Here is a 15774-nt window from a genome sequence, read left to right as displayed (position 1 = left end):
GGAGAATGTGGATTTGAATTCAGAATGTTTTCACACCAAAGCTTGTGATTTTCCCACTTTACCATGTTTCTTCTCCACTTAATACATTTGTTAAGATATGAGTTTTCCTTTGTGAATAAAGACAACATTAATGGGCACATTTTCTTGAAGGTGATTGGTTTGGGATGATCCTTCACTCTGTCCTTTGTCTCTTTGGTATGCAGAGTCCCCTGGATCAAAAACCTTCAACCATCAACTCAAACTTCTTAACCTATTCAGACTTCTAGCCTCCATCCCTCACATCTCCAGCCAGGTTCCCATAGGATAGCCTGAGCTTACCTCTCCAACCTTTTCTGCCATTATTTCCCTTCACACACCCAGGGCATAGTCCAACTGCATGACTGGCTATCCTCTCTTACTCCGTGCTCTCCCACCTCCAAAACTTTACTCAGGCCATTAATGCCCTTAACGCCCAGGAATGCCCTTCTCCCCCTCCCCTACCACATTCACGTGCCTTAGTCCTACTATCTCGCTCAGTCTAGCTCAGATCCTTCCCTTGCTTCTCATGACTGGAAGTAATTTCTTCCTCTTGTGAACTTTTATGGTATTCTCTCGGTATATTTCTTATAAATACCATTTTCCACCTTGTAACACGGTTATTTATATTTGACTCTCCTTTGACTCGAGGGCAGGATCTATACTTGATTCACTGTTTACCTTCCACAGAGCCTAGCTTCCAATAGTAAGGATGCCAGAGTTAGAAAAAAAACTTTTAAAGGCCATTTAATTAAATTTGAATTTCAAATAAAGAATAATTTTTAAGTATAATATTTGAGTATTTTGCATATTCAAATATTACATGGAACATACTTACATTTTAAAAAGTCTTCCTTCCTTATCTGAAATTCAAATTTAACTAGGTGTCCTGCATTTTAAGTGTCAAACTTACTAATAGATACTCACCAAATAGTTTTTAAATGAGTTTCATCTAAGTGCTGCAAATTTGACTATGGTATCACTAGCGCTGATTGAAATATCCTCAAATAGTCATATACTATCGACAGCTTCAGAAAGGATCATAGTGGTAATTTAGTCCAACCTTCTAGTTTTAGGATTATTTTAAAAAGTGGGATCTCTCCAAGACTTGCTCCAAATCACACATTTAGCTGGTGTTCTAGAATACACTTCACCGAAACTGGAACTGGTAAAAATATAAAGTAGATCATTAGAGCTTTACAGGGCTTTAAGGCTGAAGGGAATGCGAACTGCACTTCTGTACGTGCTCATTCACTCATTTGAGGCTGGCATTTGCAGCTATTTCAGCCTTTGTTTTATTGCTCTCTCTATCTCTCTCCACATTGCCCACACTGTTTCAAACTATAAAGTCTTGGAGTCAGCAACTGTCCTATTTGGTCACTGATCATTCCTGCATGCTAAATTAAATATAATTATAGAAAGAACACCCGAAATACATCTATCAATAGACTCAGGACAGACCTAAGTAAAATGACCTAGGCCACAATGTTTTTTCCCCCCAGTTCTGGGAGCGCTTTTCTTCCCTATGGCCCTGCTACTGCCGTTAGAAGACAGAGTGAACCCTGCCCACCAGGCTTCTTGCCTTGCAGAGCCTTCTCTCTCTGGCCCTTCTCTTTCCTCGCATGAGAGCTTTCCTGCCCTGCTTGCATCTAACTGCCAGGTGGGAAAACAACCTGATAACTATCTGAGCAAGGCGATAAAGGCTGACATGTTTAATAGGCTTAATGTGCACCTCCTCCAAGAGCCAGCTGCAATGTCCTACTTTTTGTAAAGACTCTATTGATTTCCCCAGGAGGTTAACTGCTTCCTCCTGGGAGCTACCACCACACTTCTATCAACTCTCTAGTACAGCACTTCTCTGGCTGAGGTGTAATTAGCTGTTTATAAACATACACAGACACACACAACAACCTCTTCAAGGACAGGGACTATACCTTCTTCATATTTATACTGCCAACACCTAATATAGTTTCTGCCTAATACTAGGCAATCAATATATATTTGTTAAATAAATGATTTTGTTAAAAGTATTTACACAGGGGATTCCTAGATATATAACAGCCAATACAGTGACTTCTTAATGATTAGAGGGTCAAACACTGAGAATAGCCAAAAAAGAAAGATTTTTTTTTTAAGTCTTGCGGTCTAACAAGTAGTCTTTAAACATGTCAGCCCTGAAGATCCCTTCTTAAGAATAGGATTATTACTGATTCAGAAGTGTTTACAATGCAGAGCATCATAAACTTTAAACCATTTTGTCTCCTCTAATTGTTACCTCTAATTATAACTATGCTATCTTGAATCTTTCTTTCGTTTCTTTAATAGTATCTTTGATAGATTCCCTAACTCTCTGGTCACTTTTAATTATTAAAACATAGACTTGCCAGTTGAAAACAGGAGGAGAGAGGGTGAAGCCTAGCCTGCTCTTCCACTGCTCCCTCTCCTCTTTCTATGTCTGTGTTCCCAAAAGTTGGGGGCAGAGGAAAGGGTCAGGAGAATCAGGGCTCATCTTATAAAAGCATTAATATACCAGACCAAGGTGTAAGGCATTTCTGGAATCTCTCTGACTTGGAAGGGCTCTGTCCTTTGCTGGTGGCTTCAGCTGATGTGGTGGTCTCTGTAGGATGGAGTGTGTATTTTCTTGGAGGTGTTCAGTTGTCCTAAGGTGAGTCTCCCTCCAGCCCTGCTGCAGTATTTCTTGCAGGTGGAGGCTCCCTTCCTTGGCTCTGCAGCGGCCAAAGCTCCTCTAGAGCCTGGCCTCCCCCTACCAACCATTGTATCCTTTCACATGGAGCCTCGGAAACATGGGTTGCCTTCCCAAGCACTCTTGCCTTTGGTACCCTAAGCCCTACAGGCTACACTAGTATTCTTTCTGCTTTCAGGAAATCTAAGTAAGAGATAGGCACTTTCCTCTACGTTTACAAACATGCTCTTCCTTTGAATTCTTTGTCAAGCTTTCCCTACCTTACTACCTTTTCCTTACCACACTCCACACCGCGTTCCAACGGGAGCTCTAAAGCAGGCTCACAGGTTCTACAGATCAGCAAGGAAGAGGAGTTCTCCCCTTTGTTGGCATCTCTGTCTCTACCCGTAACTCTCTTGCAGCATGTCCCCCTGACTTAACTCTCCTGTCAGCTGGCTTTTCTTCAGTAGGGTCACTGCTCCTCAGCTGGACAGCTGTAAGTAACACTACAACACTGTTGCACCGGGGTGCCCCCCTTGATGCTGGTATATAACTACCTTCGGAACCGATAGGGACTCTGTAACATGGGTCACTGAAAGCTGACTAGTCATCTTAAGACAAACTTTTTTACTGTTAGCAAACTAGTATGTTATTAGCAGTTACGGGCTTGGGCACATTTTTAAAGTTGTTTCTAAAGTGATATTCTGTCATGCTCCTTTCAATTTTATCTTGGTGTATTCACTAAGTGGACAGCTTTAGAATTCAGACACTCTCAGTCCTGGGTAAATCAGGATAATCCTCTATGCTCTGTTGAATAAAATGTTACTTTTCTCTATGACATAGACTCAAAGTGTCACCAATTCAATTAACTTTCCATTTGTTCCCTCAGAAAATATCCAGGCAGGGCTTTTTAAGAGTTCTGTTTCTAAGAAAAAGAAAATATACTGAGCATGTTGCCCTCAAAGTGCATTAGTAATATAAAAATAATAAGTAATTAGTACTCAATCTAAAAAGGAGGTACAAATTCAGGGATTGTATTCTACTCTGAGTGGAGCTGGCAAATTTATCCTGGCTTGAGCCTTCAGGCTATTTATAGATCCTGTTTAGTGAGGCTTTTAGTCCAGGATATTGTACACCATGTTTTATAGGTTGAATTGTGTCCTCTGAAAGAGATATGTTGAAGTCCTAATCTCTAAAACCTGAGAATGTGACTTTATTTGGAAACAGGGTCTTTATAGAGGTCATTAAGTTAAAATGAGGTCATTACGGGGGACTTGAATCCAGTATGACTTGTGTCCTTTTAAGAATGAGAAATTTGGACCCAGACACACACACAGGGAGAATGTCACGTGAAGATGAAGGCACAGATCGGGGCGGTACATGGACAAGCCAAAGAACACCAAAGATTGCCAGCAAACCACCAGAAGCTAGGGGAAGGGCACGGAACAGATTCTTCTTCACAGTCCTTAGAAGGAACCAGCCCTGCTGACACCTTGCTCTTGTACTTCTAGCCTCCAGAACCATGAGACAATGAATTTCTATTGTTGAAACCAGCCAGTCTGTGGAACTTGTTATGGCAGCCTCGGCAGACTAATACAATGCCTTTTTTCTAATCTCTTCATTTCTGAATTCCTATACAAAAGCCTCATCTCACACTTGGGAGCAACTCCTCTACGGGATGAGACTAAAACAGAGGGAAGAGCAACTGGGATTCTGATATGACCAGGCTACTCAACGTGTGGTTTTCTCTCTCTTACCTCTCCAGCCCCTGCGAGCTCTCTTTACTTCATCCCCTTCCTGAGCCAGAGATGTCACCATCCAGGAAAAATCAATTCTACTATATCCTTTACTTGCACTTTTCTCTAAAATGAAATAGTTTTCTCCAATGTAAGATTCTACATTAGCAAAGTGGTAAATAGTTGGAGAACTTAAGTCTTCTCAATTTTTATTTGTGAAATAAAAATGAGAACCTTTTTGTCCTTTTTCTTTTTTTTTTTAAACAGGAAGGACCTATCAAACCATCTAGAAAAAGCCTCTATTTTACTAAGCAGGACACTGAAATAACAGAAACAATATATTGGTCTCTGCCTTTGGTTCCTGGAACAGAACTCGTAAAACACTTGTAATTTAAGGGTTTCCCAAGTGACAGAAGCACTACGAGCATCTTTTGTTCTAACACTCAGTCTTTGACCCTGGTTCCTGACACAGAGCTCCTAAATCCCTTGGAACTTCCTGAGTGATAGGAGTGTCTTTTGTTCCAATGAGGTGACTCCGACTGGGCTCCTGGAAAGCTTCAGGATGGAGGCTGGATGGCAGAGAGACCAAGGCATGACTAGAAGCTTGGAATTTTCAGTCCCGACCCCCCTCCTCTGGAGAGAGGAGAGGTGTTGGAAATTGTCTTAATAAGCAATCATGCTGTGGGGGCCTGGAATTGGCCACCCCAAGATATGTCTCTTTGGCATGATGATTATTTGAGGCTGGTTCCTTTGCAGACAGGAAAGCAATTGAAAAGGAGAATTTACTTACCCTTTGTAAGAGACATTTACATTGTAAAGGAACTCTCCATCTGTAAAGATATCTCCCTCAACCAGGAAGAAAGGGGGATGACCTTATCTCTAGAAACTCTTAATCAATGGGGAAGGCAAGGACTTAAATCTGCATTTGTTTATTGTGGTTGTGTGGTAACCTCCTGTAACCGACTCCCCCCACCTCCAACATCCTCCTTTGTCTTCAGCTGGATATGGTATTTCAGCTGTGGTGGTTTCGGCCATTTTGGCGAGTTGCTCGGCTTGCCTGAGCCAATGTATAGATATACATTGACAGATAGAAATGGCAATCAATGGGATGTGTTGGAGTACATGAAGAAGCCATTTGGTGTAAACCTAATTTGGCCTGACCTTGTCTTTCCAAAACGGCCTGACTGAGGCCGTTGAGCATGCGTTGTATATCTGCTTTAGATATTCCCTATGGCAAGAACAAAGGCCCTTGAGATAAAGGTGCAAGTTCCCTCCCCCTCCCAACGTTGGCATTTCTTAAGGATTAAGCATCTTTCCTTAGGCTAGGTACTGATTGCTGTGCTGACCTGTGACCATCCAGCTTGAGACAATAGACTTGCCTCCGGCTACGCCCTCTGAGACAGCAGACCACCACCTGCTGTGTCCATCAAGCGCTGTGCCGACAGGGTAATCTTGTGACTATTGTGGGAGGGACATTTCAATCATATGTGAAACATCCTGTTTGGGGGTATATAACCACTCTGAGCACCCCACTTCTTCGGTGCCCTTTCTTCCTTCAGGAAGAAAGGCCCCGGGCCATGGTCCTCATAAAGCTTTGTTTAATTTTCTCCTGCTATTCTGTCTCATGTGAATTTAATTTGTTCTCCGGCCAGATGAACCCAGAGAGGGTAGAGGAAATGTCTTCCTCCCCTACAACGCCTACCTGACAAAATTTCCATAAAAATCTCTGAAGTACCCGTTTTGAAGGTTTCTGGGGTGGTCAACACATCCATGTGCCAGGAGAGTGAGGCATCCCAACTCCACGGGGACAGAAGCTCCTATGCTAGGGACCCTTCCAGATCTTACCCTATGTATCTCACATCTAGCTGTTCACTGGTATCTTCTACTATATAATAAACTGGTACATACAAGGGATTCCCTGAGTTCTGTCCGCCATTCTGGCAAATTACTGAACCCAAGGGGGAGGGGTGGGAACTCCAATTTACAGGTGGTCAGTCAGAAGTACAGGTGACAACTTGAGACTTATAATTGGCCTCTGAAGTGGGGGCAGTCTTGTGGAACTGAGACCTTAACTTGTGGGATCTGACACTAACTTCGGGCAGTGTCAGAAATGAATTGAATTGTAGGACACCCAGCTGGTGTTGGAGAATTGTTCACTGTGGGAAAAACCCCACACATTTGGTGACCAGAGGTGAAATAAAGTTTTGAGAGGAGAAACAGAGTTTTTCCTTTTCACTCCTCTAGAGAAGAATACAAAGTTAAAACATTATTTTGCACTGATAGGTAATCTGTCCTAATTTTAAGTATTGAAAATATAGTGTCTGACACATACAAGTATTCAATGAGTTGCTGTTGACAGCATGATGGCCATTATGTTTGTAACCTATACAAAATCTCTGCAATTTTGTCAAGTCTGATTTATCTTAGAATCTTAGCTCAAATTTCTATCCCCCAGTTTGTCACCCCCCTGCATGGTTTGCCACTCTGCTTTCTATCTTCAAGGCTAAAAGGAAAACATAACAGGAGTGAAATAAAATGTCCTCACCCCCCCCCCCCCACCCCAACAAAACTACAGCTCTGCTGTGGTTAGAGGAGAAATAAAGTGATTTTGAGATAAATAATTCACTGTCGTGCAGGGTAGGAATGATCTCTTAGCATAATTATAGTCTGGTTCATTCCTAAGAAATAAGGTCAAAATTATGTTAATACTATGATTATGAATTTCTCATTTAGAGCAAATAGTGGTTTTCTTAAAGAAATTAATCCTCGGGGTGGAGTAAATGTGTTTTGTTTTAGTTAATATTAACTCCAGGAAAAACCCTTTAGAGGAGCCTGAGTCACTGAGCAGAACCAGAAGCAACTGACAATCAACAGATGGCCAAAGCTGTGAAATTTCTCTTTAAGACAAAGGAAGAAATGGAAAGAGCCTAGGACTTTATTCTTTCTCTTTGGAGTGATGGTAGGCCTTAGCGAAACAGGAGCTGGGAGGAACCCTGGAAGCTGCCAAATTGTGGGAAAAGAGGGTTACAACTGAGAGAATACCTACATAAGATATCCCAGAAGGCCTAGAACATCCTTGTGAGACTGTCAGCCCACCCAAAGCCTGCAGAGGGACACACTTCCTTGAATAACACAGAGAGCAAAGCAGTTACGACAAAGAATCCAATCAACTAAATCCTTCCCAAAAGAACTGCTTAATGCTCCAGAGGTCTCTTTTCATGGGTATTCTGTGTGTGCGTGTTGTAGGGAGGCGGTAGAAGTGGAGAGATCCAATCCTTCTTAGAAGAAGCCAGGGATACAACCTGCGGAACTTAAAGAGAAGGCGTCTACTGCACAGGTTACAAAAATCAACACTGCCCCCACCAGTATGCCATAAGGGTTCAAGATTAGGTAGCACAGTAGAGTAGCTAAGGATAGGGTTTCTCCTCGTAGATTACTTGGGTTCAAATTTTGGCTCCCTGGTTTTCTAGATGCATGACTATGAGCAAATCATTAAAGTTTTCTCATGTGATTTATGTTTTGATTTTTCATCTGAAAAATGGAAATAGAAACTATTCATGCAGTTGTGGTGAGACTTAACGAGGCAATACATGGAGAGGACCTAGAACCTAGTATATCTTCCATGAATGTGAGTAGTTATTAAGTATCACATGCAAAAAGTACAGGAATGGAAATTACCTTAACGGGTTATCCTAGGAACAATAGTCATGTATCAATTTTGAATTTATATAATCAACCTGTTTACCAGGTTTAATCTATTTAATAGATACTGGGTGAAAATTGACAGGTGATTGTTTTTCAAATACTAAGGATGAAATTAGATACTATTACTTGATACTTCTACAGAAATATTTTGATAAAACACTCAGATACAGTCTCCTTTTTGAGAGAGAACAGGATTAGGGACTACAAGAAGAAGACACTGAGAACCTAGAAGTGATTTCCTTCTAAGGGATCACTAAATAGAGTCCATACTAGATATACTCCAGATAACAGAAATCATTAGCATAAAAGAATCCATAGGAATGATGACACTAGAACTGTGACAAAAAAAGCTAGTTATCCTGCGTTTTCTGATTTGTGATACTCTGTCATTACTGGTTTCCTTTTTTTAAACTTCCTTTTCCAAAATTTACATTACAAATAATTAATTTTAACATTAGTGTTCATTAATATTAATATTTTTTCCTGAGAATCTCGTTAACTCCCTTGAAATAATTGGAAACACCACAGGATAATACCAACATTGGAAATATTTAGTGTATAAAAATGTATTTAAAATGTCATATGGGACAAATAATTTTTATCAATATCCAATTTGTTTGGGCTATCAATTCCTAAGGTTTTCTATACTAACTATGTTAAAACAAAAAGAGGCTGGTATGAAAGTTGGGGAGAGGATAATAAGGGAGTAGAGTATAACATATCAAATTTTGCTTCTGTGGATCTGGTTCAGAGTTCATCACAAATTAGCAAAGGACATGTATTTTACAGTTTCAAACTAAAAATTCCATTTGAGTCCATAAGAAAGATACTGTTTAAAATATTGCAAATGTATAGCTCAGTTTCCAAATTCACTAATAAAGAGGCACACAGCTGAAGAATGAAGTAGAATAACAGGTCTGGAATGATTAAAAGGTAATAAAAAGCAGATACCTACTTTGAATTCAATGCTTTTCTCTTAAGCCTGAACTCTAAACATGTATTTGAAAGCCAATAAATTTAGAATCTAATTTTTTCCATCTAGAACATTGTGTTTGATGTCTATCACTGTAATTCTGTTTACTTATGTAAAAGAAAATGAAATCAAACTTTCAAAGTGTGTAAGATTAACATTAATACAACAGCGCCACCCAGTGAACATGCTGTGAATATAAAAATTTTACTAGAATTTACCATTTTCTTTAAATAGGAGTGCATTTTCAGTACATTTATAGGCCCAACCTTTTATATGAAATTATACACTAAAATACTAATTCAAAAATATACAAAAGCATTATACATTTTTACCTATTCATTCATAATTAACCACAGTTAAGATGTGCGAAGGGTATTCCAAAATTTGTGAAGAAAGGGGTTTGCATATTAGATGTTACCTGTAAGGTCAGCAAGCAATAAACGTTAGCTGATATGTGAAAGAGACAGTTTTCCTCATATGAAAAGTCAGGCAAGTATAAAACTATGACACTCCTTTGCTTTGAGAGGTTTTACCCATACCTCACAATACACAGTTTCAAAGATTTTCTGTCTGATGTCCTCAGTATAAGTACGTGTTCATAACTTCACTTCAGCCTGCTATTCGTGGCTGTCATTTCTAAGACATGAATAAATTATTCACGATTTGTATAAGTGAAATGAATAATGGCATCAATCATACAACTATAGAATTTGTAAGTCAATCAAAAATATGATGTGGTCAAAAATGCTAGTATGAGCTCAGATAGCATTAATAGCCTAGTGTATACCAAACAGACAACAGTTGGAGTGTTGTTTTCAGTTTTAAGTTCATACAAATTGAATCAAACACTTTTTGCCATCTTTTTATTTTTCATAGGAACAATAAGCACATGGGGGGGAAGCATAAAGAATCAAAGTACATACAATAAAAAGTAAATTTTCTTTTCTCTCTGACACTCAATTTCCCTCCTCAGAGCCTACTATTATTACTAATTTCTCCTGTTAGATGCACCATGTTTAAAAAGGAGTGTTTCAGTTCAACAACAAACACTGACTGGGTGCCCAGTTTGTGCCACATCAGTGTTAGGTGCTAGGGAATCAAGTCACTAAGAATCAGCCCTGTGTAGCAATGGAGACAGTCACAGAACAGATCATTTCAATATAAGATAAACTTTTATTTCATTTTTTTTGGTGAGGAAGATTGGCCCTGAGTGAACAACTATTGCCAGGGCCCTGAGCTAACATCTATTGCCAATCTTCCTCTTTTTGCTTACTCTGGGCTGCCAAAGCAGAGGGTACGAACTTCACTACTACACCACTGGGCCAGCCCCTAAACTTTTATTTTTTTTAAGTACACAAAGAATCCACTTCAGACCTCTCTTCCCACTGCCATGTATCCGTACATTTTCACATGTATGTCTCACAGGCATTTTGAGCTAGAGATGTCCAAAACTCAATAACCAGTCACCTCCCAAAAGGAGTTTGCCTCTATGTTACCTAAATCAGAGAATGACACCCCATTTATCTAGATGCTCAAGCCAGAAAACTCTCATTCATTCAACAGATGTTTACCAAGCATCTACAATGTCTAAGGACTTGTGTTGGGCTGTAGATATACGATAGCAAATTGAGTAGTCCCTGTCTTCACCAAAACTTGTTTATGGAACTCCATTTCCTTGATTTCTCTCACTTCTGCCCTCCCAGTTCCATCAGCCATCAAGTCCTGCCACTTCTACCTCCTAAAATCCTTGGGGATGTATTTCTATCCACACTGGCAATACCCTAGTATAGGCTGCCATCTTCTTCTCCCTGGATTACCACAGTGATGTCCTAACTGGTCCCCTCCCTCTAGTCTTGCGGCTCTTCAATTCCATTTTCTCACGTAGCCACATTCATCATCTAAAATATAAACTCAAGGGTTAGCCCAGTGGTGTAGTGGCTAAGTTCTTGCACTCTGCTTCGGTGGCCTGGGGTTCGCAGGTTCAGATCCTGGCCGCCGGCTTAGCACAGCTCATCAAGCCATGCTGTGGAGGCATCCCACATAAAACAGAGGAAGACTGGCACAGACGTTAGCTCAGCGACAATCTTCCTCACAAAAATAAAAATAATATAAAATAAAATACAAACCTAAATATGTTGAAACCCTTCAAACTTACAATTACCTTTAGGAGGAAGTCCCAACTCCTTAACACGACTAGTAATGCTCTTCATGATCTGGTCCCTATTTACCTCTCTCGCCCTCTGTCCAGAATCTCTCTTCCTAGACTGTGCTCTCCTCTCATGTCTGAGCCTTCTAAGAGTCATTACCTCTCTCTGGAACACATGCCTGTCACCCTTTAACCTAGCCAATTCCTAGCTGTTCTCACACATCAAGACAATCAGACTGAACTAATTTTTTTTTTTAAGGAAGATTAGCCCTGAGCTAACATCTGCTGCCAATACTCCTCTTTTGCTGAGGAAGACTGTCCCTGAGCTAACATCCGTGCCCATCTTCCTCTACTTTATATGTGAGACACCTGCCACAGCATGGCTTGACAAGTGGTGTGTAGGTCTGCACCTGGGATCCGAACCAGTGAACCCCAGGCCGGTGAAGCTGCCGCACCACCAGGCCGGTCCCTGACCCAGTTTTTTAAAACATTACTTGTTTCCCTTCCCTATGAGAATATAAGCTCTGTCAGGTCAATTATCAGATTGGTTATTACCACATCTGCTTGTTCACAATTGTATTTCCAGTATCTAGCTCAGTGTCTGGCAGAAAATGAGGGGCTCAATAAATATTTTTTGAATGAATGCCAAGAAAGCCAGGAGGAAAGTCAGCTAATTTAGATTATGGCACAGGGAAAGACTTCTTGGAAGACCTCTGAATAAGAATAAGACCTCTGAAGAATAAGGAAAATCAAAACAGTCTAGAGAAAAGGTCATGAGAAAAGGTCTCAAAGTATAAAACAGCCTCATAAATGGGAAGTGGGTGTGATGGGAAACGAGATTGTTAGCATAAACTATGGCAAGATCATGGAGGTCCCAGCATGCCAGGCTATGGAGGTGGACTTCATCTTAAGAGATGCTGGGAGGAGGGGTTGTAGAAATTTAAGCAGACAAGTGAAATGGTCAGATTTACATTTGAGATTGATCATTCTGGCTGCTACTTCTTACAAGATGAATTTAGGGGTGTAGGTGGGAGTGGTAATGCTGGACAGCAGCAGTGAGATAGACTGGTAGCTGAAATGAAAGGAAGAGACAAATCAGAGCTGGAAGGGCTCATGAGTCCTCCCACACGGATCTATCCTGAAGGCAAGAAAATAAGTCTGAATCTCAAGGGAGAAGTCAGATACAGCAGTAGTTTTAGGATCCACGTAAAACAAGTGGAGGATATTCCCAAGGGGAAGATACAGACAAAAAAACAAGGTTGGAAGTTACACTATTTAAAGGGCGGGCAGAGAAAAAGCCCCCTAAGAAGTGTGAGGCAGGTAGAAGAAAAAGGAGAGAAGCGAAGGGAGTTAGGCTGCCAGGAGGGTCTAATCAATGGTATCAAATGCAGCTGAGAGGTCTAGAAAGAGAAGCACTCATCGATAGCATATGTGGAAGAGTCATATTTCATCTTCTGAGACAGCTAAGAGAGAGGTAGATAAATGTGGCAGTGAGGGAAATGGGGAGGCGGGAAGTTAAGGTATATGTTGCATGATGGCTTGAATTTTCTCAATTAACTGGGAACAAGGTTACTGGAAATGTCTGTGGCCCCTAGAGAATCTGTACTCAAATGAGTGGGTGCTTGATGGCAAGTCAGGAGTAGGACTCTGTCTTGGTATTTCACACCACACCAGACCAAGTGAATCAACTTTTTGCCCTAATTTATCTGCTAGAAACAAAGCGGAAACAACAATTTGGAACCCCTATCACTTAAAAAAAGACATTTGTTTTTTTTAACCAAAAGTACTAGCTACGGCAGGAAAACCACTTGCATTAAAGATAAAGTCCCAGTTGCATGCTGGCATGGTCTCACTGAGCACCCCCATCTTGTCACTCAAAGGTCTGCTCAGTCCTTACAGCTCTGTCATCCAGCCTCTAAAGTGCAATCTAGAAAGGGAACATGGAATGAAAATTAGAAAAGGAACAGGCATAAAAATTGCAGATGTGTGTGAATGTCTTAAGTGCTTGAAAAATAATTTTTAGACTACTCTGGCCACCTTCTAATAAAGACAGGAGTTGAGGCTAGAAAGGGGGTTGAGCAAAGTGGTAGTTGGTGAGAAATTACTGAAAATTATTTGACTGGGAATTGATGAATGATAAAGGATTGTCAAGAATCAGGGGGTGAGCTGAAGCTGAAGAGCAAGAATCTGTTGTATGTCACTTTGTGTTATTTTCTCCAGGGTAACCAGTTGGGGACTTATGGGATGGGTTCAGGGTTAAGGTTTTGACAGGCCCCTAGGTCAGAGGCGTCAGACACAGGGACTTCAGATGCCGATAAACTGCACAGTCTAGGTTGGAAAGGGAGGTAACGGCAGGAGGGCTGACAAGGAAGATGAAATAGAAGAGTATATGGAGCAGGTGAGGGTATATAGGTGTAGGAAAAAAAAACACTAAAGTCATAAAGAATACTGGAGTCTCATTTTCTGCTGTAGTTAGTGTCTTTATGGATGAGGACAAAGCTCTAGAAAGTCTAGATAGAGATTTCTGATGCTCTGCCCTCCACTTCACACTGACCAGTAACACGCAAGTGAATTCTGAAAAAGTCAGATTTACCCTCGTAACTGAGATAATTTGAATAAATATCCATTCATTTTTTCATAAATAATTTTAATTCTAATATAACTATCAGCTTGCCATTTCTATAGCAAAATTATCCCTCCTATAAACAAGCATTATTTTGTAGATACAGTTGTCCTGCTCTTCTTTCACTTCCTTTTTCTCTCTCCACATGGTTCATCCTATTCTTGGCTTACATAAAGCTCTCTTTTCTTGTCTGGACTCGCAACAACAGTTCAGACATTTGTTGAGCACTTACCATTTGCAAGATATTTTACTAGGGACAATGTATAAATAATAGCCAAAATAATGGCTTGTACTCAGCGAGTGCTCACAATTCTGCCAAGCATGGTACCTGAACCAATCCATTTAACGTGTATGACACCCTATAAGTCCGATAAGATTATCATTGTTATTTTAAAGATGCGGAAACCAGTTTAGTTAGATTAAATGACTTGCCTAAGTCCACACAGATAGTAAATAGTGTGATGAGGGATTTAAACCCAGCTCTTGCCGACTTCAGAGCTGTGCTCTCAGCCACTATGCCATACTCCTTTGCTCCACCTCTAAGGACACACGGCCTAGAGGACGATGGGCAGGCACAAGTAATCAACTTGATTTTAAGAGCCAACAAGAAGGGTCTTTTTTCTCTCCTTTACTGACTCTCTGATATTTTTTAAAGTCTATTTCCTAGCCTACGTTTTAATTTTATTAGATTTTAACCTTAAGAATTACATCAGTAAATGGACATAGAAAGGGAAAAAGCCCTAAACTACCAAATATGAAACGTACTTTTATTTAGAATAGGTATAAAATTCTATATCAATAGGCAGTCTTTCGTCTCCCACAACAAAGCACCAGAATTTGCCTTTACTTTCAACACGATCTTTCTAGCATTATTTTCACTTCATTCAGTCCAGACTCCCCATCCAAAATACGACCCTCACCTCACCGGATAATACTGTACCCTGCAATCAGAAGCAAGTCCTACTGTGTCCTCTAGGGCCACAAACCGCAATAAAACTAAATGGCTTTCCCCCCTGACAACTAGCCCAGTCACGTCTCCGCTGCAAGAACCTGACTGGACATCATGTATGAAGTGCCCTTCCTTCACGCTCCCTATCTGAAGAATCCAACTCACGCAGGGACGGGCGAGTCTGGGGACTAGCTCAGTGCTGGGAAGCATTGGAGTGCCTGCTGGCTCCCGGGGAGGGATGAATGGAGGGAGGGTGAAGCTAAGATCAGGAGACCTGGGTTCTACTCTAGACAGTGCCACTTACTGTAGAGATTGGAACAAAGCACTTCTGAGCTCCAATTTTTCTGTCTGTAAAAGTGCTTACCAACGCAGAATCAGAGGATCTGTGTCCAAATACTGGTTACGCTACTTGTGAGAGCTACCTGCGCATCGCTTCAGGCCACGTGCATAACCTCCCTGGTTTAGATCCCTTATTTGATCACAGTATCTATTTGCCGCCTCCCCCCTCCCCTCTTTTAACGATGCCTAAGTGAGATAATGCCTCTAATACAGAGCCCAGTGGCTCATAATCAATGCTCAGAAAATATCAGTATTATTATTACTCTGGGCCTCCATAACTTACCCGGCCCCATTGAGAGCCCCATGTCCTCTCCCTCGTCACCTTGAGCTTAGTTCAAGTTTCCAGAAACCCTCCATTCGCTTTCGCTCTTCACCTGGGACCCTGAACGTGCTCGACTGTCTGGAAGAGCTAGGCGGCCACGCGGCTGACGGTGCAGCCCCAAACTCCTCCTCCAAACCCGGCGCTCCGACTTCCTGCGGAATGCCGGTCCGTCTCGACCCCAACTCCGCGAAAAATGGTTCCACGTGGAGCCCGGCGCGCTCCCTTGCAGCTCGAATCTTTTGAGCACTCACCCGCCTTGAGTCTTTTGAGCCCTACCGGCACC

The 15774-nt window shown here is 41.2% G+C and overlaps 1 long non-coding RNA gene across 4 annotated transcripts in view; it reads right to left on the bottom strand.

Annotated features, from left to right (window-relative positions):
- LOC102150677 (uncharacterized) overlaps window positions 1–15749 on the bottom strand; it is a 54777-nt gene extending 39028 nt beyond the window's left edge. Inside the window, exon 1 of one of the 4 annotated variants that reach the window (XR_001380768.3) lies at window positions 15453–15749. This is a non-coding gene — a long non-coding RNA (uncharacterized lncRNA). The remainder of the gene's footprint in view (window positions 1–15452) is intronic. The other 3 variants (XR_001380767.3, XR_011438601.1, XR_002807968.2) reach the window with 3 other exon arrangements.
- Window positions 15750–15774: the final 25 nt, after the last annotated feature.

The sequence above is a fragment of the Equus caballus genome, chromosome 5 (genome assembly GCF_041296265.1).
Source record: "Equus caballus isolate H_3958 breed thoroughbred chromosome 5, TB-T2T, whole genome shotgun sequence".
Classification (NCBI taxonomy): domain Eukaryota; kingdom Metazoa; phylum Chordata; class Mammalia; order Perissodactyla; family Equidae; genus Equus; species Equus caballus.
This window is presented reverse-complemented; position numbering and strand designations above follow the sequence as displayed.